The sequence below is a fragment of the Pleurodeles waltl genome, chromosome 2_2, assembly GCF_031143425.1.
Source record: "Pleurodeles waltl isolate 20211129_DDA chromosome 2_2, aPleWal1.hap1.20221129, whole genome shotgun sequence".
NCBI classification, from domain to species: Eukaryota; Metazoa; Chordata; class Amphibia; order Caudata; family Salamandridae; genus Pleurodeles; species Pleurodeles waltl.
In genome coordinates this window covers 935,741,563-935,769,403 of record NC_090439.1, presented here as the reverse complement: position 1 = coordinate 935,769,403, position 27,841 = coordinate 935,741,563, and positions in this window count along the sequence as shown.

Below are 27,841 nucleotides of genomic sequence, written 5' to 3'. Positions count from 1 at the left end.
AGGTCTCTCTGGTGTCTGGTTTCTCCTAAATTCTCCATCTTGGGTGCTTGTTGTTTGTGTTTTGTGTTTTTGCCATGTTTATTTATGCTTATGATGCAAAAATGGCACTACCACGATTAGCATAAAAAACCATGCTGCACATCATGCTAATACCTCTTTTGAGGCATTACCATCATTTTTCTTTACGACTTGTTGCAGAGGTTAGCGTCATTTTTTTTAATACTAGTTTTTTCTTAATGCCATTGTGCGCCATTCCATAAATATGGCACACTCATGGAGCTAAGGAAAGTTGTTATGTGGCGTTAAAAAATCATAAATATGCCCCTATATTTTCTGTTTAGTAGGAAAGAAAGGTTGATGTGATTCCTAGTTTTTTTTCCAATTGTGCAGGTGTTAGAAGGGATCCAAAGGAAGGGGACCACTGTTCTTGAGTCTATAAAGCCTGATTTGGTGACTTTCCTCATCATGGGCAGAACAGAGATTGGGCAGTTTTTAGTCATTATTTCAGTACTGTTTTTTAAAACTGGTGTGCCAATACCTTCCTTCTAGGATAAGGAACTATCTCTGTTTGTAGATATATGTTGCAAAGCTGTACAAACACTGGGATAATTGTATCAGTTATGTTTTCAAGTGGGAACTAGGACATGGATCAGATGGAGAAGTTGATTTTATCCCTGTTCAAATGATAAAGATACTTTCTTCAGATGTTGGCTATAAAGCTGATCAGATTGGTTCTGCCAGGGCTTTTAGGCCATGGCAGTAACCACTGGGGTCTTGCTGTTTGTAGGTATGCTGATCTTTTCTTCAAAGAATTTGGCTAGCTATTTTCATAACTTCTGTGATGGAGAAACTTGGCTTCTTGCAGCATCTGATTGTGCTAGGCTGTTATAATATTTAAAAACCTCTTTTGTTGGATTTTCAGCATTTGAGATTCACCCACAGTAGTACTCAGATTTATAGTTTTTGATCAACTTTTTGTACTTTCTGAAGCTGTAATTTCAGCTTCTAATCCTGTCCCATGCGAGCTTGTCTCTTAATTCTTACACAACTGTTTAATCCCCGAAGATCTGTGTTTTACTGTGGTCGGAAGGTCTCTGTCTAAAGTATGTCAATGATTTTATTGGAATTATTTGAATTAGGGAGGAGGTAAACCATTCCTGATTTTAATTTGTATTGTGTGTTGGGTCTTCTAAATTAAAGTTTGGTGTAGAGTTTAACACACACAGTTCCAATATTTTCATTTTAATTTGATTTGGTTCCTCGCCCTTTTTTGGGGCTCTATCCTCCCTATGTTTTTTAAGGCATGGTGATCTCAGATTTAAAAAGGACCAAATTCATGGTCTATTTAGCCAATGGAGATAGTTTCTCTAAATCTGATAGTTCCACAGGGTCAAAGAAATTATCTACTAAGTGGCCCGTAATGTGGGTATTTTAATTATTGGTGCATGCAAGGTTGAAAACAAGAAATCCATTGCTACTAGTTTGGGCCTCAATATCAGATTGATTGTCCAATGTATGGTAAAATACTTGAATACAACCTTTTTATGTGTGTCCAATAGGCATGCAGAAACTGCTTTGAACAGAAACTTAATAAATTCCTTTGCTTGTCTTGGTGACTTTAGTTCCTTGCTGTTTTGTGAGGCTCTATCCTCCCTATGCTTTTCAAGGTCTGGTGATGATAGATTTAAAAAGGACCAAATTCATGTTTGTTCAGCCAATGGAGATAGCTTCTTTAAATTTAATAGTACCAGAGTGACAAAAAATATATTTAGTAAGTGGCCCATACTATGGGTATTTTCATTATTAGTCGATGTAAGATTGAAAGCAAGAATTCCATCCCTAATTGTTTGGGCCTCAATATCAGAAGGATTGTAACAATGTATGCTACAAGACCTGAGTGCAACCTTTTTATCTGTGTTTAATAGGCATGCAGAAACTGTTTTGAGGAGAGACTTAATAAATGCCTTTGCTGGCCTTGTTGGTGTAGGTAGTAGGAAGCACGTCATGGCTGTTAGTTCTGAGTCATCACAGTGATGGCATATAGTCTGCATCTAAGATTGTTGTGGTGGGCTAATTAATAATTTTGAAACATTACTACTAAATGCACACCATCATTCCACATTTTCAGTGTGAATGATCTAAATGCATTATGTGATGGCAAATGGCAGTGGCACTTTATAAGCTGGGCATAGAGTAATCATTAATAATTGAATTTCCTGTGATAAGCATGCTACTGAGTTGAAAATCTAAAATTAGATTGTACATTTTACTACTATGTTTAACCAGGAGCCAAATGTTTAGAAGGGCATATACTGGCTTATACCTTCTCTGGTTAGTCCCATTAGGTTGTTCAAGTGTTTCAATGTAGTACAAATATTGACTGTTTAGTAGGTTCATACTGGAATATTCTGTGAACACCCTGGAGAGGTAGGATTGGTGTAATGTTGCTGGTAGAGACTGTTGAGAGCAAAAATGTTCTTCTCCTTACCTCAAAGTTGCTGGATATAGAGGTTTGGCCATGGGCAGATGAGTGCAGACATTATGAACATTCCTCAATGTTTGTGGGACTGAAGTTAGAATAGCAAATCTACATCCACATGTATGTACTTTAACAATTATTTGTAGGCTTGGTGTAAAAAAAGGCAACATGACCCTCACAATTTACATATTTCTCCCAAAGTCCATAAAACTGGAGAAAGAAATTTAAAATTAAACCTCCAATGTATTTTTTTCCCTGATATTCATGGACTAGGGAAAGCATAGCAATCCTGACTCCTCCCAATTGTTTAACTTTCTGCAATGCTTGTGTGACAGGAGTTAGAATAGTGCATTCTCACCTACCCACAAACTTTGCTTTTTTCTCAATGTCGGTGGGACTGGTAAAGTCAATATAGTAGCAGTTCAATATATTATGGGGTGATTATGATAATTAAGTTAGATATATGTAAAATATATAACATCATAAAACTATAAATAGTTATTGAGTTGTAGTGTCAATAACAAAAGACAAAAAGCAAACTTAGGTACATTCTTAAGTAAAATTATGAATTACACTCCTTTATTATTACAATGTTTTGTACACATTTGAATCACAATGAAGATATTTTTATTTTTACTAAAGCAAGTAACAATTTTCTTTGGTATGTAAACTAATTATCTGTGTTTATAATATTTTGGAAAAAATGCATATATATTAACATTTTCCAAAACATGTTGTCAGTGAAATAGATTACATGACACATTTAAACCAGCCAGTAGAATGTGCCTTCATCACATGAAATCACAAGGTTTGATAGGATGTGGACCCAACATTAGAAATTCCATGTAGCCATTTTGAGCAGTCAGGATTCAGCCAGCACTGAGTCTGTGCTTCACTCACTATCAATAAATGTGCAGTAAAATTTATTAGAGCTTGCCTTCGTAGAGAAAGTGGCCTGAGCACCAATAAAATGTACATGTACTCTAGAGGTGGACAGACAAGACAGGTTTGCCACAGGAAGTACCACCTTGAAATGTGTGTCTCCGACTAATGCCTTTAATATGATATCTAGAAGAGTTAGCAGATGGGTTATCCTACTCCATGGTCATTTTCTCATCAATGTGTGCAATCTCATAGCTCAGTAAATATACATTCAGTTACAGTTGAATGTCAGAAGAGAAAGAAGTGAGTATGAAGAGATCAGTTTCATTAATTTTTAGATTACCTATATTTTACTCGATTTTCCAGGGCACTGTTGAATTTAGACAGCTCTCCATAGTGAAATACTACCACTACATCCCAAATGCTTAGGTACATGACAAAGGTCAATGAAGTAGCTTTTTATCTGTGTTTTGTTTGTAAGGAGGATAGCTTAGCAATCATGAGTCAATCTAGGTAGTGGTGTGGGATAGTATTCTCAAACAGTAAAGATCTCAACAAACACACAATTAGTATAAATGGCTAGCCAGAACTATTACTTTAAGAGGAATTGTTCCTTTTTTATACAATAGTTAGATTGTTCGTTAAAAATCATGAATTAATGAATCAGGAATAAAAATCTTGAATGATAAAACAAAGCCCAAATCACATTCACAGTCAAGGTTTTAGGTGTTTCAGGATCCTAGTCGTCACAGTTGAGCAGGGCCTTCGAACTAAACATGTGGATGTATATCTCATTACTTGTAATAGCTTTATAATTGTAAAGGACAGCTGGATGGAGCTGGGTACTTACAATCAAGGAGGCCAGCCTGTGAAAAATGGATGTCCTCAAGGTAACTATTAGAAATGGGGTCTTTGGTTGGCAGTCAGATTACCCTCTGTCCAAGCAAGGACCCTAAATCTAGTTAGGGTAAAGGAGAATCACCCACAGTTAACCCCCCACTCACCCCACTCACCCCCTTGGTAGCTTGGCACGAGCAGGCAGGCTTAACTTCAGAAGCAATGTGTAAAGTATTTGTACAACACACACATTAACTCAGTGAAAACACAACAAAATGACACACAACACAGGTTTGGAAAAAAAGCTAATATTTATCTAGACAAAACTAGACCAAAATGACAAAAATCCGACATACACAAGTCAAGTTATGAATTTCAAAAAGAATAAGAGCCTATATGGGCAAAGATCAGTTTTGCATTTCTTCAAATTTTAAGAAATCGCTATTTAAGAAATGCAAAATGGGATGTATTAAATTTGCGATTCGGTAATAGCGATTTCTTAAAATTTGCAATCGCTATTACCGAATCGCATTTAGAGAATGGGACTCCATTCATCCCTACGGGCCTGTTGGCCCATAGGTGCGAATGGTTTTGCATTTCCTAATTTGCGAATCCAGTTAGGAATTCACAAATTAGGTAATGCAAACCCCAGGGTGCTGGGGGGCTAAGGCCCCCTCTGATGCACCCCAAAAAAAATATTTGCGGACATGTGAAGCACACACATGCCCTAGGGGCATGTGTGCGCGACATGTCGTTTTTAAAAATGCATTTCTAATGCAATTTTATTTTTGTGTTGTATTTTTTTTATTGTTAATTGCATCATATTACATAGTATAGTGAACAGTCTGTTAACCTAAGCCATTTCTGTTTCCAATCAGGTTTTCTCATAGGGAAGACATCAAGTACAGTTTTACATTCTATGAGTCATTATCAATACACATGTCTGTTTTTTCTAGGCATCATACATGTACAATTGTTATTTTATATCTCTCTTGTCTATTGCTATGCCATTTGCCATAGTTATGGCTTTTTTCTTATAATAATGCATATACAATCAGAGATATGTTAAACGATTCAATGAAACCAACTTATAAAAGAAGAGGGAGAGAACAAAAAAAAAAACAAGGATCCATTTGCTCCATGATGTCCTCGTTATACAATTCTACTGTAATAACAGTCGTGGTCAATACTAACCAGGTGTCCCATTTGCCATCTCCTTGAGTCTCCCTGGAATATGCTGCTAGTCCATTTAAAGGGTGTGAGTCATAATGTTTTGTGATAAGGGTGGGATACGGTCAAGGGTAGTGGGGGACCATTAGGAGTGTATTGAGGGATATAAAGAAAAGTAGTGATTAGTGTGGGTTATGAGAACGGGGGAAGGAAGGGGGGTGGCGGGTGAGGGGGAGAGGTGTCTGGGTAGGAATCTAAGTGTATAGAAAATGCAGAGTAGGGAGGGAGGGTATGGAAGGGGTAAGGGGAAAGAGGGCATATATATGGATTGTATTAGTGTCCATGGTGTCTAATAGGCAGAAGAAGAATAAGGAAGTGGCAACGATAGTAACAATAAAAATCACTGTAATAATAATGATGTTAACATTAGTAGTGATATTAGTAGTGATAGTGATAGCGATAGTGACCAAGGGGAGGGGGCCGTGTGAATTCAAAAGGCAAATCATTATAGTGGCTGCTTCCATATGAAGAGAAAAATAGAGCCAGACTATAAAGTGTTATAAGATGTTTTGGGGCAGGGGGTTGTGGTGGGGGGGGAATGGATCGGGAAATGACACGGTGATATGAACATCAATAGTATGTATAAGGATTGGGATATGAATAACGGAATAGGTTATGCCAAAAAGGTCAATGAATAGTGGATGGTGAGCAGCGGTTTTTATCAAAGGTTATACGGTAGCTTTCTACCTTTCTACCGGGAGGGTGGAGGGGGTCATCTGAGTCCAGGAGGGGAGGGATGGTGTGTTAGGTGTGGGTGGATTTGCCTGCATGGGTATGATAGCAGGAATGGTATATTCCCACTACGTGGTATTTTGTGGAGTTCTCTAGGAGTAATCTGGTCCTAGTGTCCGGAGATGAAGGGTGACCAGGTCTGGAGAAACACCTCCGTTCTGTCCTGTAAACTGTAAATAAGTCGTTCGTGTGTGGCTGCTTGGTACATTGCTGTCAACCATTCATCATGGGAGGGGACGGTCGGTGCACGCCAGTGTCTAAGGATGCATAATTTGGCCGTTGCTAGCGCGGTGTGTAGGAGTCTACTTTGAGTTCGTGTGATCTTATGGAGTTCTCCCATGTCGTGTAGCAATAGAAGAGATGGGGTGAGGAGTGGTGGGAGGGGTAGGGATTCTCGGAGGGTGTTTCCCACTGTTCTTCAAAAAGGTTATACGGCTGCGCAATCGTGTAGGATATGGAGTAAGTCGCAGTGTGTGTGTGGGCACCTCCAGCAGTTTGCATGGGGGAGAATTCTTGCCATATGTAATTTTTGTGGGGTCCAATACCAATCATGTAGTGTCTTAAAGAGGCAGAATTTCAGACAAGCCTCGCGTGCTCCGCGGTCCCTGGCTTCGATCAGGTCAGTCCAGTCCTCCAGGTCATATTCAGTTTGTAGGTGCTTCTGCCATTTGTTTTTGAGGGAAGTCAGGAGTGGGAGTGAGAAGAGGTGGCGATTCAGCAATGCCTGGAGTCCCGATATCGCACCTTTCATCTTCCCCCACGTCTCTAGATAGTGTAGTATAGGAGAGCGCGGGAGCTGTCGGGGAAGGGCACCTAGTCTCTGTTTAAGACAATGTCTGAGTTGGAGGTAACGCCATGAGTGGTATTCCGGGAGGTTGAATTCCACCTGTAGGTCCCTAAAAGTTTTCCAGGTTTCCCCTGATATAAGTTGGTCCACTCGTCTGATGCCTCGTTGACCCCAATCCTTCCAGGTAATAGTTTTCCCTCCGATTTGGAACCCTTTGTTGCCCCATAACGGAGCCCTGTCATGTAAGTGGGGGTCTATCTTAAGGAGCCGATGTACCCGCTGCCAGGTTTTCTTCATGGCTCCTATCATAGGATTGGTGGGTCGGGGGCATTTTTGGCTCGTATCGTATAATAGCTGGAGGCCGTAGGGGGCCCCTGTAAGGGCTCGTTCTACGTCCACCCATAGCGGCGGGGTTATTACAGTCGGGAGTAGGAGGGCCATTTGTGAAAGATGTAACGCGTACGAATAGTGTTTGATCGAGGGAAGGCTTAGTCCACCGCATTCCTGACGGGCTATCAAGGTGGTTTTGGGTAGTCGTGGGCGCATGGATCCCCAAGCAAAGGAGCGGATACAGCGGTCTATCTCTCTTAATACAGGTAAGGGGATCTGTAAGGGGAGCATGCCTAGGACATATAGGAACCTCGGCAAGGTTACCATTCGCACCGCCTGTTCTCTGCCCCACATGGAGAGGTTCAGTTGGACCCATTTCTCAAAGTCCCGTTTCATGGTATTGATCAGTGGGTCTATATTGTCTGACACCACATTGACCAACCCTGTATTTACGTCAATTCCTAGATATCTTAGTCAGGAGTGTTTCCATTTAATCGGTAAGCCTTGTATGGAGGCACTCACTGTGACTGGGGAAAGTGGTAGAGCTTCGCACTTGTCCCAATTGATTTGATATCCTGATATGCATTCAAATTCCGTTAGAATCTCCCTCAGGGCAGTGATGGAAGTGGGCAGGTCAGTGAGGGTAAGTAAGATATCGTCTGCGTATAAATATATGTCAGATTTTCCGCCTGGTAGCGGCATTCCTGATATGAGGTTGGAACTACGGATGGCTGCCGCCAGAGGCTCCACCGCGAGTAGAAATAGGAGGGGTGATAGTGGGCATCCTTGACGTGTCCCTCTCCGGATCTCAAAAGTGTCCGACAGGAACCCCCCACAGTTTACCTGTGCTGTCAGGGAGCCATATAGGAGGCGCACCTTGTTAATGAAGCCTTCTCCTAACCCGAATCGTTTCAAGATTTCGAAGAGGTACCACCATTCTATTCGGTCGAACGCTTTCTCGGCATCCAACGAGAGGGCTAGAGCTTCTTCTCGTGTATCGCGGGCGGCCCAAATGGCATGAAAAAGTGTGCGGAGGTGATTCCTGGAGGAGCGGCCCGGTACAAAGCCTACTTGGGAGTGATGGATTAACGAGGGGATAACTTTTTTAAGGCGAGTGGCTAGTATTCCCGCTAATATTTTAATATCTCCATTCAATAAGGAGATAGGGCGATAGCTTCCGCTAAGAAGTGGGTCTTTTCCGGGTTTCGGCAAGACTGTGATAGTGGCTTTATTAGACATAGGATGTATGGAGCCTTCCCTTTCGGCCCCTTGAAATGCCTCGTATAAGATATCTACAGTGTCGGTTCCCATCCATTTATAGAATTCAGATGTAAACCCATCCTCCCCCGGTGCTTTGTGATATGATAGATTAGCTATTGCTTGTTGTATCTCTTCCTTACTAATATCCCCTTCTAGAAGAGCCCTGCCTTCATCTGTAAGATGGGGGATGTGCGTCCTCTGCAGGAATGCGTCTAAGCGGGCAGTGTCTTCCAATGTTTCTGAGGAATATAAAGTTTGGTAGTACCGGCCGAATTCTTCTGCAATCGCCTGGGGGTGTGTAATGAGTAAGTTATCCTGGGTGCGTAGTGCCGGTATAGCAAGTGCTGTTTCCCGTTGGCGTAGTTGGGCAGCCAGTAAGCGTCCCGCTTTCTCTCCGTGCTCATAGTGGCGTCCCTTCAGCCATTGTAGGGCATATTCTGCCTGTGAGGTGTAGAGGATGCTAAGCTCCATTTTAGCCTGTTCTAGGGAGCGGCGATTGGGGGGGGGGGTGGGTTGTTGTGTGAATTTCCTCATGGCCTGTGTTATTGTGTCTTCTAGCGTGTGTTGTCGGGCCCGTCTATGGGCATTGGAGATAGCTGCATCTCTCATTAATTGCCCTCTGATAGTTGCTTTCGCCGCAGCCCAGAGAAGTTGTGGTGAGGTCCTGAGCCTTTATTGTCCTTCAAGTACGTGGCCATATGGGTCTTAAGTTGTTCCTTCCCAGTCGGGGATCGGTATCTAGTGTTAGGGAGGCGCCAGGGTTTACGGCCGGGTGTAATCATTCCGAGTTCCAGGGTTATTACTACCGGAGAATGGTCTGATAGTGCGGCTACCAGTATTTCTATTGACTTAACCGCTTGTAGTATTCTATGATTAAGTAAGAAATAGTCTAGCCGTGACTGGGTCCCGTGGACCGAAGAGACAAAAGTATATTCCCTATTGGAAGGGTGGGAGAGACGCCAACAATCTATTAGGCCATGATCTGAGAGGATGTCTTTGAAAACGGCTCTATCTGCATTGTTACCCGCGTCAAGACCAATTGATCGGTCTAGAATGGCATCTTGGACTATGTTCCAGTCCCCCCCAAGAATATATTGTGAGGCACCTATCTGTGTCAGAAGACGGTTGAGGGACAGGAAAAAGGTGCGCTTCGAGCCAGTGGGGGTGTATATGGAGCCTATGCATATTGTGGAGGATCCCACCACTAGCTTAGCCAGTACATAGCGTCCCTCTGGGTCATGCCATGTTTTAATTAGTCGGAATTGCAGGGAGCGACGCAGCAGTATTGCCACTCCACATTTTCTTCCCGTTCCTTGTGTACCTGCCAACATGGGTGGTGTTCCGCTGTATATTACTTTTCCCACCCAATCTCTACGTAATTTCTCTGATTCCGTCGAGGAGAGGTGTGTTTCCTGTAGTAGAGCAATGTCAGTATGTTTGGAGCGGAGATAGGACAGTATCTTCTGTCGTTTAATATAATGGGTCATGCCGTGTACATTCCAGGACAGTGCCGTGAGTGGGGTTGTCGATCCCGAGGGCGCCGGGTGTGTCATGGTTTATGGTGTATTGAATATGTTATGGTCCGTGTGGTGGGACCAGGAAGTAAGTAAGGACTGGGCTGAGAGGCAAGGAATATGGATTTCTTGTTCAGTTAGGCCTTGGGAGGTTGGGAGAGTTCCCCTTGGTCACAATACGAAAAATATAGAAGAGAAGGGAAAAGAAAAGAAAGGGAGGGAGGGGGATGGAGAGGAATAGCGTGGAATGTGCAGAGAGAGACGGACAACGATTAAGAATAATTGATAAAAGTGCTAAAGAATAAATAGGAAAAGGAAAAAGGAATAGCAAATTGAAATTGGTCAGAGGATGAAAACACTCACTACTGTCTAAAACCTTCTAATCTGCGGGTCTAACCTGTAAGGCCCGCACGCCGGTAGGGTATTATATCAATGGGGCATGATAAGGGAATAGATGCTTCGTTCCTGGTCTCATGGGACCTCCCAAGGGGGTGAGGGGGGGGCCTCAGTCGTGTGGGTGCATAAATGGGTGCATGAAGTGCCGGGATGTGCTGGGCACGGGCCCGGAGTTGATGTTATGGTCCAAGAACGAGGAGGGGGGGGAGGGGGAGAGGGACAGGCCCGGGGCCATGTGCCGCAGGACCTCCCGCTACACGTTCTGTGCTTATCATCTATTAAGACATCTTAGAATATGAGAATTCTTAGTATCTTATGATGGCCTGCGGTGTTGCATTTTGAGTGTTCGTCCGGGAGCATGCCCCTTGTGGCAGTCTTGGAGCCGCCATGACCCCGAGTTGAGTTAGTCTGATTACTCTCTTCAGTGCGATTGTTATATGCCTGAGAGTTAACTGTGCTGTTCTACAAGTATGCCTATGTGTTACATTGTGGCAATCAGTATTTGATAAATGTGTTTTGAGTAGGTCCCCACTCCCCTATTGGGTGAGCAGCATATGTGGTGAATGGGTATGTCACTTATCTGTCCCAAGGTGAAGAGTAGATGTTCTAGAAGCGGGTCCGGATCTCCAGGGCAGCTGTCCTACTGTGGGTTTAGTGTTCAGCATGCTGATCTTCTGATGGTGGTTTCAGGGGGGAGCGGGATTTGTCTCTGCCCGTGTCTTGAGTGTGCTCAATCACTGCTTGCAGGATGTGCTCCCAGGATTCCTGTGTCTTTGGTGACCGATCATATCCTCGGCCTCTTTTTTGCGAAGGGGGACGGTGAGTCTGGGGCCATGGAGTTGATAGACTAATAGCAGTTTCTGTATGCGCCGCTGGGGAGTCCGGACGGCCGGGGGCGGTGTCCATAGATTGCGGGGTCACACTATGTAGATAAGCGCTGAGGTCCTCGGGGTCAGTGAAGTCTCTGGATGTGCCGTGGTGTGTGATCCACATACGTGCTGGTTCAAAAAGACCATACTTGATGTCTAGAGATCTTAGTTGCGGACGTAGGGCAAGAAATGCTCTTCTTCTGTCATTCGTTAACCTCGCGAAGTCTGCTGCCACTCTGATTTCGTGTCCATCCAGTGATATCGGTTGTCATGCTTTAGCTGTTGAGATGACCTGGCGGGCTTGTTCATGGCACAGGAAGCATGCGATGATAGGGCGCGGTTTATTTGCAGACGCTTTGTGTGAAGGACCAATTCTGTGCACCCTCTGAAATTCTGGAGGTGGTGAAAACTCTATGCCGAAGTGGTTGGTCAGCAGTGAGCTAAGAAAGGTTTTGATATCAGATCCTTCTTTTTGTTCCGGTATACCGAAAAAGCGTACATTGTCTCTACGACTTCGGTCCCCCAGTTCAGTAAGTTTAGCTCTGAGCGACTTTAGTTCTTCTTCCTGATCAGGGGTTGTCGCTATATGGTCTTCTACTGCCGACAGGCGCTGATCTAGGTTATTTGCTGTTTCTCTGAAGCCTGCTATATCAGCGCGGATTGAGGAGGATGCTAAAGTTAAGTCTGTTATTTTTAAGTCCATTGCCTCCAAGCGTCGTCCAACTGAGGCAATCTCTTGCAGTATACGGTCTGTGGCGTCTAGTGTGGGTTGTTCTACCGGGGGAGATGTATGCCGCTGTGATGCCGTTTGTGCCGTCATAGCTTTGGATTGAGCAATGGCTTCCGAGAATAGCAGTTGACGAGAATGTTTACTTGCGGTCTTGTCGTTGGACATTGTTCTCAAGGGGTGGAAATCAATTAGGAGATATTATTTTAAGAGCTAGCACTTGTAGGTCCACGGAAAGTTTCCTCGACTTCCAAGGATGGGTCAGACCTTGGAATATAGGATCTGCTGTGGTCTGCTAAGCTTTAGAGCGTGATCTATAGAGGATTAGAATATGCTCAGTTTCTGATAGAGGTCCATTGATATAAAGCTGAAGAGAGATCAATGAATTTTGAGTGTGATGCAGCGTGCAATAGGGGGGGTATCTTGTCTATCTTTTATTTTAGATCAGTCTCTTATTGTTTGGTTGGAGGGTCAGGTTGCTTAGTGCGACACGTGTTGTTCTACTCTTCTTTCTTCTTCCTATTCCGGTTTTCCTCCCCCTTCTTTGCTTCTTTATCGTTCCTTATGTGAGAAATCTTTGTCCCTCTGTTGCTCTTTGAGATCCTTTCTCTGTCTCCCTTTTGTCTTCCTTCCCCCTTTTCCTCTGCCTCCCCTCTGGATGTCGTGGAGATTCTTATTCTTTGCGCGCTAGGTCATAAACGAGGGGGGGGGGTGTGGGAGTATGTCCTTTGTTTGCTGCGGGTGGTGTCGCTAGATCATGTTGTTTGAGGGGTCCTCGTGTGATATTGCTTCTTTTCCTTTCCGCCGTGGTCGTCGTGGTTCGTCCTCAGGCCTAGGTTCCTCAGTGATCCATCCTCCTCGGGGTCCCCTCTCCCTCCATCCACATGAGGGGGCAGTGCGGCGCACCAGCGCCCGGGGAGCCGAGGCGGAAGAGGGTCGATCCGGGCGCCTCCCTCGCGACGCGTCCCAGGCCCGTTTGGCACCGCACCTTAGTCCGCGGCTCCGCGGAAGCTCGGAGGCCGCATTTGCTCTCGTGTCTCCGGACGTGTCTGCCGTTGCTCTGGTCCCACAACTTTGCCCCTCCGGAGGCCCCCTCCCTCCGCCAGCCGGGAGGCCACACTAGGGCTCAGGATCGCAGGGGGAAGACCCTCTGTTTGCCAGCTTGACCTGCGCGACGCGCAGAGATCTTTTCTCAGGCGGCCATTTTCTTCGACGGCCAGACCACGCCCAGTCTCTAATGCAATTTTAAAAATTGCACGTGCTTACCACCAAAATGGCCTGCTAATCAGAACCTCAGTGCTTATGCTCTCTCTGCCTTTAAAATTGTCACTATTGACTAGTGACCACTTTTACCAATTCTAATTGGCCCACTGGAACACCCTTATAATTCCCTAGTACATGGTACCTAGGTACCCAGGGTATTGGGGTTCCAGGAGATCCCTATGGGCTGCAGCATTTCTTTTGCCACCCATAGAGAGCTCAGACAAATCTTACACAGGACTGCCACTGCAGCCTGAGTGAAATAATGTCCATGTTATTTCACAGCCATATTACACTGCACTTAGGTAACTTAAAAGTCACCTATAAGTCTAACCCTCACTTAGTGAAGGTTACGTGCAAAGTTACTAAGTATGAGGGCACCCTGGCACTAGCCAAGGTGCCCCCACATTGTTCAGGGCAATTTCCCCGGACTTTATGAGTGCGGGGACACCATTACACGTGTGCACTACATATAGGTCAATACCTATATGTAGCTTCACAATGGTAACTCCGAATATGGCCATGTAACATGTCTAAGATCATGGAATTGTCCCCCATTCCAAATCTGGTATTAGGGTGCCAATCCTATGCATTCCCGGGGCTCCAGCATGGACCTCAGGTAATGCCAAACCAGCTCTTGGGGGTTTTCTCTGCAGCTACCACTGCTGCCAACCCACAGACCGGCTTCTGCCCTCCTGCGGTCTGGGCAGTACAGTCCCAGGAAGGCAGAACAAAGGATTTCCTCTGAGAGAGGGTGTTACACCCTCTCCCTTTGGAAATAGGTGTTAAGGGCCTTAGAGAAGTTGCCTCTCCAGGCCTCTGGAAATGCTTTGAAGGTCACAGATGGTGCCCTCCTTGCATAAACCAGTCTACACCAGTTCAGGGAACCCCTAGACCCCGCTCTGGTGTGAAACTGGACAAAGGAAAGGGGAGTGACCACTCCCCTGTCCATCACCACCCCAGGGGTGGTGCCCAGAGCTCTTCCAGTGTGTCCCAGACCTCTGCCATCTTGAATCCAGAGGTGTGAGGGCACAATGGAGGCCTCTCAGTGGCCAGTGCCAGCAGGTGACATCAGAGACCCCTCCTGATAGGTGCTTACCTGACTAGGTGGCCAATCCTCCTATGAGGGCTATTTTGGGTCTCTCCTGTGGGCTTTTCCTCAGATAACGATTTGTAAGAATTCACCAGAGTTCCTCTGCATCTCCCTCTTCTACTTCTGCCAAGGATTGACCGCTGACTGCTCCATGACGCCTGCAAAACTGCAACAAAGTACCAAGAAGACTACCAGCGACATAGTAGCGCCTAATCCTGCCGGCTTTCTCGACTGTTTCCTGGTGGTGCATGCACTGGGGGCTGTCAGCCTTCACCCTGCACTGGAAGCCAAGAAGAAATCTCCCTTGGGTTGACAGAGTCTTCCCCCTGCTAATGCAGGCACCAAACTTCAGCTTCACCGGTCCTCTGGGTCCCCTCTCACCATGACAAACATTATCCCTGGAACACAGGTGGTGGATCCAAGTGACCCTGACAGTCCAGTGGTCCATCTGTCCAAATTTGGCGGAGGTAAGTCCTTGCCTCCCCTCGCCAGACAGTAATCCTGTGTACTGCGTAAACTACAGCTGCTAGGGCTTTTGTGCACTTTTGCAAGGAATCCTTCGTGTACAGCACAGTCCAGGTCCCCAGCACTCCGTCCTGCATTGCTCAACTCGCTGAGTTGAACACCGGCTTCGTGGGACCCTCCTTTGTAGTGTTGAGGCGACTGCTGTGCTCAGTTTTCTTGAACCCGTGTTCAAGTACTTCTGCGGGTGCTGCCTTTTTGTGCCTGGGCTCTCTGTGTTGCTGAGGGCCTCCTCTGTCTCCTCTTCCAAGTGATGACCTTCTGGTCCTTCCTGGGCTTGGGCAGCACTCTTTTTCTTTAACTGCGACCTTTGCAGCTAGCAAGGCTTTTTTGTGGTCTTTCTTCAAAGAAACAACTCTGCATCCTCCAGCATTCCGTGGGACATCTTCTGTGCAAAGGAGAAGCTCCTGGCATCTTTTGTTGCTGCAGAATCTTCAGCTTCTTCCTCCCAGAGGCAGCCATTTTGCACCTTCATCTGGGGATTAGGGGGCTCCTGCCCCACCTGGTCACTTTCGTGACTCTTTGACTTGGTCCCCTTCCTTTACAGGTCCTCAGGTCCAGGTATCCGTCTTCAGTGCTTTGCAGTCAGTTGTGGTTTTTGCAGAATCTCCTATCACGACTTTAGTGTGTTTCTAGGGAAGTAGGGTCACTTTACTCCTACTTTTCAGGGTCTTGGGGTGAGGTATCATGGACCCCCTTAGCGTTTTCTTACACTCCCAGCGACCCTCTACACACTACACTAGGCCAGGGGTCCCTAAGTGGTTCGCATTCCACTTTCTTAGTATATGGTTTGTGTTGCCCCTTGGCCTATTGCATCCTCTTGTATTCTACAGTGTTTGCACTACTTTTCTAACTGTTTACTTACCTGATTTTGGTTTGTGTGTATATTTTGTGCATTTTACTTACCTCCTAAGGGAGTATATCCTCTGAGATATTTTTGGCACATTGTCACTAAAATAAAGTGCCTTTATTTTTAGTAACTCTGAGTATTGTGATTCTTATGATATAGTGCTATATGATATGAGTGGCATAGTAGGAGCTTTGCATGTCTCCTAGTTCAGCCTAAGCTGCTCTGCTATAGCTACCTCTATCAGCCTAAGCTGCTAGAACACTGCTAATCTACTAATAAGGGATAACTAGACCTGGCACAAGGTGTAAGTACCATCAGGTACCCACTAAAAGCCAGGCCAGTCTCCTACAGGTAGTACATCCTCCACATGGCACCACACTGATTCTGTCTCTTTTGTTGCAAACTGATCCAGCCCCCCAACTCCATACCATTCCTGTGAACAATGCTGGGCCAATGTGATCCTTCGAAACAGACTTACTTTGCCCCCAGTTTGGAGGTCTATTTACAGCACTTACATGAAAAATTTTCTTGATGTACTTGCAGTCTTCTCCTTGATTATTGCTAACATGTTGATATATTTTTGTGCAAGACACTATAGTGGCCAAACACAGGAGGTATTGAACAGTCTACCTTACTTTAGAAGGCCAGTTCGATGTACTTTTAGTTTGTGTCATGGCTACCAATTTGGTGTTTTGTTGGAAGAGCTGAATGGTGATCCAAAGTTCTAGACAATGTCCTTGTGCATCAGGGCATCAGAATGTAAGGGAGGTCGGGTAGGACAGCCTTCTTTTTCTAGCATCTGTCAGCTACCCCCTTCTCTCATGTTGTATAGTCAGCAAAAAGGAAACCCAAAATCAATTATTACTTTGAAGGCAGCAGATAAAGTTCATCTTGTCGAAGGAGGAGCAACCAACTTCAAACCCTCCTGACCTGTGTTGTGGGTTCTTTTTGGCGCCATGAGATTTCATGTTGTCTCTCTTAACACCGCAAACACCCATGCAAAGTGAAGTACTCCCTTTAGTACCCTTATTCATTTGAGTATAATCGAATGCTGACACACAGGATCCACCCTGTAAAGAGTTTTCCTCTAGCTCAGAGCATTGTTTCTGGCAACTTTCAGTGTGCTAACATCGTTGAATCAGGCCCAAGATTTATTTTTGGGGTCCTTTTTCAGGAAAGAGCAACTATCTACTCTGATGATAGTACTGAAACCATCTAATTCACTAAGAATCAAAACATTAATGGTGTTGGCTGGAAATATCTCATAACATAAAAAATATTCTAACAGCACTTAACCTTGCAATTGTACAGAGAATGGCACACTGTATAAGATGGCAGGTCTCTTCTTATGACCTTTGTCATAGTGACTCTTTGTATGTAATTCATGCATCTGTTTTCTTTGACTATCTCACACTTTTCAATAATTTATACTAATTTTTGTGATCAATCAATCACAATATTTATAGAGCGCACTACGTACCCGTTAGGGTTTCAAGGCGCTGAGGGGGTGGGCTGCTGCTACTGGTCGAAGAGCCAGGTCTTGAGGAGTTTCCTGAAGGTGAGAAGGTCCTGGGTCTGCCGCAGGGGGGTCGGGAGGGTGTTCCAGGTCTTGGCGGCGAGATAGGAGAAGGATCTGCCGCCGGAGGTCTTGCGTTGGAAGCGGGGAACGATGGCGAGGGCGAGGTTGGCGGAGCGGAGTTGGCGGGAGGGGACGTAGAAGTTGAGTCTGTTGTTCAGGTAGGCTGGTCCGGCGTTGTAGAGTGCCTTGTGAGCGTGGGTGAGGAGCTTGAAGGTGATCCTCTTGTCCACGGGGAGCCAGTGGAGGTCTTTCAGGTGGTGGGAGATGTGGCATCGGCGGGGTACGTCGAGGACCAGTCGGGCAGAGGCGTTTTGGATGCGTTGGAGGCGTCGGATGTCTTTTGCTGGGATGCCTGTGTAGAGTGCGTTGCCGTAGTCTAGTCTACTGCTGACAAGGGCCTGGGTCACCGTTTTTCTGGTTTCCGTCGGGATCCATTTGTAGATTCTACGGAGCATGCAGAGGGTGTTGTAGCAGGAGGTGGAAACTGCGTTGACCTGCTTGGACATGGTGAGGGCGGAGTCGAGGACGAAACCCAGGTTGCGTGCGTGGTTGGCTGGCGCTGGAGGGAGTGGCAGCGCGGTGGGCCACCAGGAGTCGTCCCAGGCCGAGGGGGTGCGTCTGAGGATGAGGACCTCCGTCTTGTCGGAGTTCAACTTCAGGCGGCTATTTCTCATCCACTCGACGATGGACTTCATTCCCTCGTGGAGGTTGGCTTTGGCGGTGTGTGGGTCTTTGGTGAGGAGAGGATGAGCTGGGTGTCATTGGCGTAGGAGAGAATATTGAGGTTGTGCTGACGGGCCAGTTGTGCGAGGGGGGCCATGTATACGTTGAACAGCGTTGGGCTTAGAGAGGAGCCTTGGGGTACACCGCAGATGATGTTGGTGGCTTCGGAGAGGAAGGGTGGGAGTCGGACTCTCTGGGTTCTGCCAGAGAGAAAGGAGGAGATCAAGTTGAGGGCTTTTTCTTGTATTCCGGCTTCGTGGAGGCGTGTTAGTAGGGTGCTGTGGCAAACCGTGTCGAAGGCTGCGGAAAGGTCCAGGAGAATGAGGGCTGATGTTTCGCCGTTGTCCATTTGCGGTCTGATGTCATCTGTGGCGGCGAGGAGAGCAGTCTCAGTGCTGTGGTTGCGTCTGAAACCGGACTGGGAGGGGTCCAGGATGGAGTTGTCCTCGAGGTGGTGGGTGAGCTGAGCGTTGACGATCTTCTTGATGACCTTCGCCGGGAAGGGGAGGAGGGAGATCGGGCGGAAGTTTTTGAGGTCGTTGGGGTCTGCCTTGGGTTTCTTGAGGAGGGCGTGGATTTCGGCGTGCTTCCAGCTGTCCGGGAAAGTCGCAGTTTCGAAGGATAAGTTGATGACCTTTCGAAGTTGGGGGGCGATGGTAGAGTCGGCTTTGTTGTAGACGTGGTGGGGGCATGGGTCTGAAGGGGATCCTGAGTGGATGGAGTTCATGATCTTGCAAGTTTCAGCGTCGTCTATGTGGGTCCAGGCGGTGAGGCGGTAGGCGCAGGTGGAGTTGTCGGGGGTGGGGTCTGACGGAGGCGTGGTGTTGAGGCTGTTGTGGATGTCGGTGATCTTCTGATAGAAGACGGTGGACAGGGCGGCGCAGAGTTCTTGGGATGGTGGGATGTCGTTGACGTTGGCGCTGGGGTTGGAGAGCTCTTTCACGATGCAGAAGAGTTCTTTGCTGTCGTGTGCGTTGTTGTTCAGGCGTTCTGTGAAGTGGGAACGTTTGGCGAGTCGGATTAGCTGGTGGTGCTTGCGGGTGGCCTCCTTGTGGGCTGCCAGGCTGTCGGGTGTGTGTTTGAGGAGCCATTTCTTCTTCAGTTTCTTGCAGGTGCGTTTGGAGGTGAGGAGTTCGTCGGTGAACCAGGCGGCTTTTTTCTTTCCTTGGTTGACGGTGGACCTCTTGAGTGGTGCAAGGGTGTTGGCGCAGTCGTTGATCCACTGTCGTAGGTTGAGAGCGGCGGTGTCTTGGTCGGTGGAGTCGGTGGGCGGGTTCTGGGCGAGGGTGCTGGTCAGTCGGTCTTCGGTGACTTTGCTCCAGCGGCGGTGAGGTGGTAGTTGGGTGCGGTGGTGTTCGATGTGCTTCTTGAATGTGAAGTGGATGCAGTGGTGGTCGGTCCAGTGGATTTCGGTGGTGTGGCTAAAGGTGACGTGGTTGCTCGCGGAGAAGATCGGGTCGAGCGTGTGGCCGGCGATGTGGGTGGGTGTGTTGACCAGTTGTCTGAGGCCGAGGTTGGAGAGGTTGTCGATCAGGGATGTGGTGTTGGCGTCGTTGTTGTTCTCCAAGTGGAAATTGAGGTCTCCAAGGAGGATGTAGTCCATAGAGGTGAGCACGTGGGTGCTCGTGAGGTCAGCGATGGAGTCGCTGAAGGGTGCTCATGGTCCTGGGGGTCGGTGGATGAGCGTTCCCCTGAGGGTGGTGTTGGGGTCAGTGTGGATCTGGAAGTGTAGGTGTTCGGCGGTCTTGGGAGTGTCGTCCGTGTGGATGTGGATTTTGAGGGTGGACTTGTGGGCGATGGCTATTCCTCCTCCGATTCCGTTGGGGCGATCTCTTCTGGTGATCTTGTAGCCATTCGGGATGGCTATGGCGATGTCAGGTGCTGAGGGGTCGTTCCACCAGGTTTCGGTCAGGAAGGCTACGTCTGGGGCGGTGGTGTCGAGCAGGTCCCAGAGCTCGATGGCGTGCTTGCGTGCAGAGCGTGTGTTGAGGAGTATGCAGTGGAGGTGGTTTGTTGCGGTTGTGGCAGGTTTCCTTGTTCTGTCGCAGGTGAAGTTGCAGGCGAGGCAGGAGAAGGGTCCCTTGGTGTTCTTTGGAGATGACTGGAAACATGTTGTGGAGCGGCCGGGGTTGAGGGCGCTGAGTTAGTTGGCCGTGTAGTGATGTCTCGTGGTGTGAGGGGCGTGCGGACCAGTTGGGGTGGCGCTGGGCACGGTCCAGGTGCGGACGGGCGCAGACGGGCGCAGACGGGCTTACTTCTGGCGTGCCAGCGGCGCGCCCGCTGCGCGCGGACGCACAGCGCCAGCCATTAAGAAGGGAGGGGGGAGGGAGGAGCAGCTGGGAGGTGGGAAGGAGTGTCGAATGGGGGCACGAGGGGGGCGGGGCTGCAGGGAGGCAGCGGCAGGGGAAAGCGGCAAGGGGGAGCGCCCAAGGGGCGAAAAAGCAATTAAAAAAGGCACAAATGGATGCAAAACACAAATGGAGGCAAAATGGAGCAAAAGGCACAAAAAGCAAGGCACAGAATATAGTCACAAATACGGCGAAAACGGCACAATGCACACGAGTCTAGCGACGCAAATGGGGCCAAAAGGCAGATTAAAGCAGGGCACAGAATACAGACACAATACAGTGAAAACAGCACAAAGCTTACAAGAAGCCCACTAGACGGGCCTCAAACACGCTAGCAGCAGCGTGGGCGGGGGTCAGGGACATGGACACAGCAAGGTGGTGCTGCGGATGTGGGGGAGCGAGCTCTTGACCGAAATCAGATCAGAGGTCGCTCACCCTCGACGCGCAGTGCCAGCCATTAAGAAGGGAGGGGGGAGGGAGGAGCAGCTGGGAGGCGGGAGGGAGCGTCGAATGGGGGCGCGAGGGGGGCGGGGCCACAGGAAGGCAGCGGCAGGGGAAACGCCAAGGGGGAGCGCCCAAGGGCCGAAAAAGCGGTTAAAAAAGGCACAAATGGATGCAAAACACAAATGGAGGCAAAATGGAGCAAAAGGCACAAAAAGCAAGGCACAGAATATAGTCACAAATACGGCGAAAACAGCACAATGCACACGAGTCTAGCGACGCAAATGGGGCCAAAAGGCAGATTAAAGCAGGGCACAGAATACAGACACAATACAGTGAAAACGGCACAAAGTTTACCAGAAGCCCACTAGACGGGCCTCGAACACGCTAGCAGCAGCGTGGGCGGGGGTCAGGGACACGGACACAGCAAGGTGGTGCTGCGGACGTGGGGGAGCGAGCTCTTGACCGAAATCAGGTCAAAGGTCGCTCACCCTCGACGCGCAGCGCCAGCCATTAAGAAGGGAGGGGGGAGGGAGGAGCAGCTGGGAGGCGGGAAGGAGCGTCGAATGGGGGTGCGAGGGGGGCGGGCCGCAGGGAGGCAGCGGCAGGGGAAAGCGGCAAGGGGGAGCGCCCAAGGGGCGAAAAAGCAGTTAAAAAAGGCACAAATGGATGCAAAACACAAATGTAGGCAAAATGGAGCAAAAGGCACAAAAAGCAAGGCACAGAATATAGTCACAAATACGGCAAAAACGGCACAATGCACACGAGTCTAGCGACGCAAATGGGGCCAAAAGGCAGATTAAAGCAGGGCACAGAATACAGACACAATACAGTGAAAACGGCACAAAGCTTACCAGAAGCCCACTAGACGGGCCTCGAACACGCTAGCAGCAGCGTGGGCGGGGGTCAGGGACACGGACACAGCAAGGTGGTGCTGCGGACTTGGGGGAGCGAGCTCTTGACCGAAATCAGGTCAGAGGTCGCTCACCCTCGACGCGCAGCGCCAGCCATTAAGAACGGAGGGGGGAGGGAGGAGCAGCTGGGAGACTGGAGGGAGCGTCGAATGGGGGCGTGAGGGGGGCGGGCCGCAGGGAGGCAGCAGCAGGGGAAAGCGGCAAGGGGGAGCGCCCAAGGGGCGAAAAAGCGGTTAAAAAAGGCACAAATGGATGCAAAACACAAATGGAGGCAAAATGGAGCAAAAGGCACAAAAAGCAAGGCACAGAATATAGTCACAAATACGGCGAAAATGGCACAATGCACACAAGTCTAGCGACGCAAATGGGGCCAAAAGGCAGATTAAAGCAGGGCACAAAATACAGACACAATACAGTGAAAACTGCTCAAAGCTTACAAGAAGCCCACTAGACGGGCCTCAAACACGCTAGCAGCAGCGTGGGCGTGGGTCAGGGACACAGACACAGCAAGGTGGTGCTGCGGATGTGGGGGAGCGAGCTCTTGACCGAAATCAGATCAGAGGTCGCTCACCCTCGACGCGCAGTGCCAGCCATTAAGAAGGGAGGGGGAAGGGAGGAGCAGCTGGGAGGCGGGAGGGAGCGTCGAATGGGGGCGCGAGGGGGGCGGGGCCACAGGAAGGCAGCGGCAGGGGAAAGCAGCAAGGGGGAGCGCCCAAGGGGCGAAAAAGCGGTTTAAAAAGGCACAAATGGATGCAAAACACAAATGGAGGCAAAATGGAGCAAAAGGCACAAAAAGCAAGGCACAGAATATAGTCACAAATATGGCGAAAACGGCACAATGCACATGAGTCTAGCGACGCAAATGGGGCCAAAAGGCAGATTAAAGCAGGGCACAGAATACAGACACAATACAGTGAAAACGGCACAAAGTTTACCAGAAGCCCACTAGACGGGCCTCGAACACGCTAGCAGCAGCGTGGGCGGGGGTCAGGGACACGGACACAGCAAGGTGGTGCTGCGGACGTGGGGAAGCGAGCTCTTGACCGAAATCAGGTCAGAGGTCACTCACCCTTGACGCGCAGTGCCAGCCATTAAGAAGGGAGGGGGGAGGGAGGAGCAGCTGGGAGGCGGGAGAGAGCGTCAAATGGGGGTGTGAGGGGGGCGGGGCCGCAGGGAGGCAGCGGCAGGGGAAAGCGGCAAGAGGGAGCGCCCAAGGGCTGAAAAAGCAGTTAAAAAAGGCACAAATGGATGCAAAACACAAATGGAGGCAAAATGGAGCAAAAGGAACAAAAAGCAAGGCACAGAATATAGTCACAAATAAGGCGAAAAATGGCACAATGCACACAAGTCTAGCAACGCAAATGGGGCCAAAAGGCAGATTAAAGCAGGGCACAGAATACAGACACAATACAGTGAAAACGGCACAAAGCTTACCAGAAGCCCACTAGACGGGCCTCGAACACGCTAGCAGCAGCGTGGGCGGGGGTCACGGACACGGACACAGCAAGGTGGTGCTGCGGACGTGGGGGAGCGAGCTCTTGACCGAAATCAGGTCAGAGGTCGCTCACCATCGACCCTCGATCAAAGCACACAAAATTTGTGAATTTAGAAAGGAAGAAGTTGTGTAAGATATTATATGGCTTATATTATTCACTGATTTTATGCATTTCAGATAGCATAACATAAGAGCTGATGAGATTATTATAGTTAACATTGTGGTTATACAGGGCTGACATGTTGATCCTCTTTAAAAACCTATTGAGATTTCAAATAAGTGTCCAAAGTAAAAAATAAACAATGATAATGTAATTTCCCTATGTGATCACCTATTTGAAGATGGGAGGAGCATGTTTGGAGGGAACTGATATGAAAAGTGAAAAGTTGGAAATGATGGTAGGAGTGAATGTGACTGGAGTCAGTAATAAAGTGCAATTGAGTGATGATGAGTGTTGGACCAGCCCCTCTCTGCAGGGTCACCACCAATCTTTTTGCCTCCATACTTCATCTTTTTGCTGATTTCACTTTTGCTGGCTTTAGGTTTCTCTACTCTATACCACTGTTAACAAGTGTTAAGGTGCTTGTGCTCTCTCACCTAAACACAGCAGAAATGGCTTCTACCCACCTGGCACCTTAATGCACTTGTAAGCCTCAGGTAAATTTGGACTGAATGTTCCCAGGGCATGTAAATATGCCAATAGTCAGCCTGCAGCACTTATTATGCCTCCACTTAAGTAGCCCTTCAAACATGTCTCAGACCTGCCATAGCAGCCTGTGTGTGCAGTTTTAAACTAAACTGTCATTTCAACCTGCAGAGTAAACCTTTTGCCAGGCTCCAAACTTTCCATTTTATTAGATATTAATCATACCCCTAAGGTAGGCCCTGAACAGCCCATAGGGCAGAGTGCCAGGCATTTAAAAAGTAGGGTATATACTATTAGGTTCTTCATGCCCTGTTAGTGAAAAACTCCTAAATTAATTTTTCACTACTGAAATGAGTGCCTCTCCTATAAGATACCAATAGAGTTACCTTATTGAATTTAATAATCTATAACTTCCGAAGGGGAACAGGTGACAAGTTCATGTTGGAACTGTAATGAAAAATCCTCTCTCATAGTGAAGGTGGATTTTTGGTTGCAATTTCAAAAATGCTACTTTCAGAAAGTTGGCATTTTCCTGCCCTAGCTAATCTTTGGGTCATATGACGGGTGTAGTTGATAGTTATGCTTTGTATATTCCTCCTAGACAAGTACACAAAATAAAGGAATTAGGTGTCCCTGGATCGGCCATCTCTGGCAGGATGGGACCTGGGCACAATCAATCAATCAACCAATCAGTATTAGTACAGCACTGCTTATCACCCATGAGAGTATCCAGGTGCTGGGTTGCTGGGCTTAGTCGAAGAACCAGGTCTTGAGTTTCTTCCTGAAATCCTTCAGCGAGGTGATGTTCGGAGGTGGAGGCTGTTCCAGGACTTGAGAGCGAGGTGGGTGAAAGAACGTCCTCTGCTTTGGCTACAGCAGATGTGTGGTGTCTGTGCCAGGGAGGTTAAGCGGAGGCTTCTGGATAGTTGGTTGAATTTCAGGCGGTGGTTCATGTATGCTGGCCCTTGGTTGTGGAGGGGTTTGTAGGCGTGTGTTAGTGGTTTGAACTAGCATCCTTGCTGGACATGGAGCCAGTAGAGGTTTCTCAGGTGATGGGTGACGTGGCTCCATTTGGGCAGGTTAAGGATCAAGCTGGTCGCTGAGTTCTGTATCTTCTCAAGCATTCTCATGAGTTTGATGGTGATTACTGTGTACAGCGCATCACCATAGTCCAGATGGCTGGTGAAGTGGGCCAGAATGATTGTTCTTCTGTTGGCCGTAGGGAGCCATTTGAAGATCCTCCAGAGCATGTGGAGAGTATGGAAACAGGCAGAGGAGGCTGTGTTGATGTGTCTTTTCATGGTGAGTTTGCTGTCCAGGATGATGTTGATGTTTTGAGTATAGCCTTTTGGTGTGGGAGTGGGTCAGAGTTCAGTGGGCAAAAAGGTGTTGTTCCAGAGGGAGGTGTGGTTGCCAAAGATCAGCACTTTGGTCTTGTTCATATTGAGGTTTAGGCAGTTGCCTTTCATCAACGCTGTGACATTCTTCATGCAGTTGTGGAAGTTGGTCTTTGTTGTAGTGGGGTCTGCTGAGAGCAGGAGGATGAGCTGGGTGGCATGGGATATGTTGATGTCGTGGGTTCTAATGATGTCGACTAGAGGTGTCATGTAGATGTTGAAGAGCATGGGACAGAGGGATGAGCTTTGGGGGACGCTGTAGATGGTGCTCTTTGTTTATGAGATTTAAGGGGGAAGACGGATTCTCTGTGTGCGTTCCGTGAGGAATGATGCTATCCACCTGTGTGCATCTCCTCTGTTTCTGATTTGGTGCAGTCTTTTGATGAAGGTGTAGTGGGTATTGATGTCAAAGGCTGCAGAGAGGTTGAGAACTGTCAGGGTGGCTGATTCTCCCCTGTCAAGAAGGGTGCGGATGTTTTCTGTGGCAGTGATCCGAGCAGTGTTGGTGCTGTGGTTGGCTTGGAAACCTGACTGGGAGGTCTCTAGCAGGTTGTTTTATCTCCAGGTGTTCTGTACGCTAGCGGTTGATGGCCTTCTCGAGTACTTCGGTGGAAAACAGAAGATCAATATCTTATACAATTGTGAGACTGTGTGTGAAATAAAAGACTGTGGTGGGTGATGTACAAGTGTGTTGGTAGCAATGGTTTGAATGTGGTCAATGCTGTTGGAGTTTTAAACTCCATGCTGGTAAGACTGTGTTAGTGATGTGAGAGTTCAATAAGCAGCAATTGTGAGAATGTGATAAGAGATTTGAGAGTGTAAAACATAGCAAAGTAGAGACAAAGCAATGCTTAATTAGTACAGCACATTCCTGCCCTCTCCCTTTCACACAGCGCAGCAAGGTTGTTTGCTGTGTTCTGCAGTGTGAATTGTTAATAAATATGGCCATTAGCTAATTACTTTTCTCCAAAATGTGATCTGTCAAAATGTAGCAATTTTCACAAATTGTATGTTAAGATACAATAACCAAGACCGCAGCCTGGTATTTAGCTTGTATCAATACTTATTCCATGAAAACAATAGGAGCGTAGCTGCTTCATCCGTGGTGTCTTTCCCATCCAGGTAAAGTGCTGGAAGATGCTCATGCTAAGATCAATGGTGTTTCCCTTGCACCGTTCACTAGAGAACTGCAGATGCACTAGCGATATTAGTGGTACACTGTACAGGTGCTGAAACAACATAAAAATTAAATCTCCTATGCCAGGATATATCTTATACAATTGGAAAAAAGCATGCAATTTCACTGCAATCCAAAATGTAGAACCAAAAGCCGGTCACTATTCAATTATATATGTTTACGAGTCCAACTTATAATCAACTCAACAACTCAAAACATGTTCAACGATCCTTACCCACATGATGTATCATTGAAGTCCATCATAACATGCTATGTATGTTCACCCGAACACAATCTCGTATGGTGTTACTTTGGACACATCAAATTGGAAACCTGTTAGTCCATGTACAGTTGTGCATATCTATCAGCTCTGTTTGTTAATTTCATCCTCTGTGTGCCAACTTTGATGTAACTTTTGGCCACCCACCTTTCCTCTAATCCTACGCCTATGCTAGCATATATACTGTTTAACCATCTTGGTGGTTTGCCCAACCTAGAAGAGATTACACGGGGAGAACATGACACATATATTTTTCTGTACTGCAGTTGGAATGTAACATTGGTGTGTACTACTTTGAGTATACTTTTAGTACCTTAGGGGCATATTTATACTCTGTGCCGAATTTGCATCAAATTTTTTCATGCAAATTCGGTGCAAACCTAACACCATATTTATACTTTGACGCCTGACCCTGCGAACGTCAAAATTCAGCAGTGTGCGTCATTTTCTGGATGCGTGAAACCACCTTGCGTTAATGACATGCATGGTAGGTGTTCCCGTCCAAAAAATGACTTTAAGGCATGTGCACCTTATTTATACTCCGGCGTCATTTTGATGCACAGAAGGGGCAGGCCTTAAAAAATGCCGCCCAGCCTGATTTGCACCGTTTTTTAACGCCTGGGTGAGGGCAGGCGTTAAGGGACCTGTGGGCACATTTCCATGGTCTCTGACCATGGAAGCAGTCCACAGGTGCCTTTTCTTGCCCCCAGGGACACCCCCTGCCACCCTCGCCTACCCCTGGAGGACACCCATGGATGGGGGGACCCATCCCAGGTAAGTGCAGGTAAGTAGAGTTAAGTATTTATTTTTTTGTGGCATATGGGGGGCCTAACTTGAGCAGCCCTACATGCCACTGTGCCTAATGACCATGCCTAGGCAGCCAGACCCCAGCTCACCCTGATGTTCTTAGCTATGTTTGTATCCTTGTGTACCCGTACAACAAAATCACAGACACTTTTATTGCATTTGAACGCAAAGATTGTTCGCTATTAATGCCATGAAATAAAACTCAATGTCTTTTGATACATTTCTGAATGTAATTTTGTTATAACCAAATTTCATTCTTATATGTG